Source organism: Berghia stephanieae, chromosome 6, assembly GCF_034508935.2.
Source record: "Berghia stephanieae isolate SIO BIC M18660-M18661 chromosome 6, UCSD_Bste_1.3, whole genome shotgun sequence".
Classification (NCBI taxonomy): domain Eukaryota; kingdom Metazoa; phylum Mollusca; class Gastropoda; order Nudibranchia; family Aeolidiidae; genus Berghia; species Berghia stephanieae.
The window spans coordinates 1,403,096-1,405,595 of NC_088365.1; the positions used below are offsets into that span (position 1 = coordinate 1,403,096).

The 2,500-nt window shown below is 39.4% G+C and overlaps 2 protein-coding genes across 4 annotated transcripts in view; one reads left to right on the plus strand and one right to left on the minus strand.

Moving 5' to 3' along the window:
* LOC144975946 (uncharacterized) overlaps positions 1-2,500 on the minus strand; it is a 551,710-nt gene that overhangs the window by 459,947 nt on the left and 89,263 nt on the right. The gene's annotated exons all lie outside the window — the stretch shown is intronic.
* LOC144975942 (testin-like) overlaps positions 1-2,500 on the plus strand; it is a 125,501-nt gene that overhangs the window by 98,499 nt on the left and 24,502 nt on the right. The gene's annotated exons all lie outside the window — the stretch shown is intronic.

Below are 2,500 nucleotides of genomic sequence, written 5' to 3' on the forward strand. Positions count from 1 at the left end.
TTTTTTTTTTTTTTTTTCTTTTTTCCCTTTTCTTCTTCTTTCTTTTTCTTCTTCTTTCTTTTCATCATCTTCCCCTCCTTCCTTTTCCTTCTTCCTTCTCTTCTTCTTCTTCTTCTTTCTTCTTCTTTCTCTTCTTTCTTCTTCTTCTTCTTCTTCTTTTCTTCTTCTTCTTCTTCGTCTTCGTTTCTTCTTCTTCTTCTTCTTCTTCTTCTTTTCTTTCTTCTTCTTTCTTCTTCTTTCTTTCCTTCCTTCTTCTTTTTCTTCTTCTTTTCTTCTTCCTCCTTCCTCCTTCTCCTCCTCCTCCTCCTCCTCCTCCTCCTCCTCCTCCTCCTCTTCCTCCTCCTCCTCCTTATCCTCCTCCTTCTCTTACATTCCAAAGTCAAGGAAATGAGAAAGAAAAGTTGTGTTTTCTTCCCATCTCATTTTTCTCTCGAACTCCAAAGACATTATCATGTTAATCCGAGTCTAAAGTTACCCAGTTCGTCTAACTAGGACACACAATCCTGGGCAGACACAGTTGATTGTAATCAAATCATGATTCTATGTAACTTGGTAGCATATATAAAATGTCTGTGAGTGTTTTTAAAAAGGATTTATATACATCTGAAAACAAAATACCCATACGATGGTAAAATAATTTGAGTAAGTGGCGGGCAGAAATTATGTGGGCTCCTTTTTGTCATTTTTTTTTTATAAATAAAGAATAAAGGAGGACATTTTTATTGAGCTTTATATAGCGCAACAAGGGGTCCCTGGTCAACAGCAACATTTAACCTGTAGGACGGGACATGCCGCCTGTAATTACAATTTTTCGGACAACGACAACGCTGTTAAAGGCCAGGTACTCATTTTACACCTGAGTATGGTGAGAGAATGTGAGTAAAGAGCCTTTTCCAAGGACTCAACTATGAGTGTCATACCATATAGCCGAACAAGAGAACACGAAGAGAACACGTTTAAAAAAAAAAAAAAAAAAAACAGAAAAGGTACATTGGAATACTCTGAAGACCACTTTTCATCAAAGATCCTACTTAATCTCGTGATAAATCAACAGTGAAGATGAAAATATTCATGTTATATTGACACTATTTCAAGTGTGTGTGTGTGTGTGTATATATATATATATATATGTGTGTGTGTGTGTGGTGTGTGTGTGAGAGAGAAAAGGAAGAGAGAAAGAGAGAGAGAGAGAGAGAGAGAGAGAGAGAGAGAGAGAGAGAGAGAGAATAGACTGTAATCAGATCATGATTCTAAGTAACTTGGTAGCATATGAGATAAAATATTAAATCAAAAACCAAATAATGACGTCAAAATGCCAGTCTATTTGGATTTCAGTGTCAGGCTATAATTTAACGATGGCTACGGTGACTGCAATAGCCATGTAAGCCCAGACGTGCCATTCATCACGATTTTAATCGGAATGATCCCGACTTTTAAAAAAACGAAATATCGTTCTATCCCTTTTTCCCGATTGTCGTCAAGTAGTTGGTCTAGCGGCTCTTCTCTTTATTCTTAGTATTTTTTTCCGTGCCCAACGTCTTTATCCAGAAGACGGCAGAGGACGCGAGAATGACTCTACCATAAAAAGACTAGAGTTAAATTGGCGTACGCGAGGCACACTCACTCTAAGGTTTGTCTCGCGGCCGCTAAAAACACTCTAGAGTCTATCTCGTGGCCGCCAGATCGACTCTATCCACGCGAAAATGACTCTAGCTCAAGGGCGGATAACTGGGGAGTCAGTCTCCGGTGTAGGTTAGCCTTTGGCCCTTCTGAAAAATCGTAATATTGGTTCTACTTTCGTAAGGGGTTGGGGGGGGGGGGGGGGGGGGGGGGGGGGGGGGGGGGAGCGGTATGACTCAAGTAACCTCTATGTTACCATACAGATGAATCAATTTTGACATGTGCCGAATTCCTTGTTGTGTTACACGAGTGGAGCATTAATGGACCTATTTTCCCACAGTGATGTTAGGCTTTGAGAGAAAGTGGCAGGGGGTCCATGGCTAAGAATGAAAAGGGTATAGAAAGAATGAAGTTGACGTCATACAGCTCGTTGTTACTGTTTTTAGACCGCCAGTTGGGTGAGTACTTCTCACTAAAACATATCAACCAGACTAAAAACGTTAAAGGTTACACAGTTCCCTATCTTTGTACCTTTCATCTGGCAAACGGGCGTTGTGAGTTGGGTTTTATTTTACTTAAACGCATAACATAAGTGGGTCAATCTCACGGTTCCGACTTATGTGTCCACTTTATTCCCTTATTTTCCAGCCCATAGTATTCCTGACTGTGCATGCAGTAGTAGTAGTAGTAGTAGTAGTAGTAGTAGTAGTAGTAGTAGTAGTAGTAATTAGTAGTGTAGTAGAGAAGAAAGCAGTATAGTAGTAGTATTAGTTAGTAGTAGTAGTAGTAGTAGTAGTAGTTAGTAGTAGTGTAGTAGTATTAGTATTAGTAGTAGTAATAGTAGTATAGTAGTAGTAGTAGTAGTAGATAGTAGAAGCAG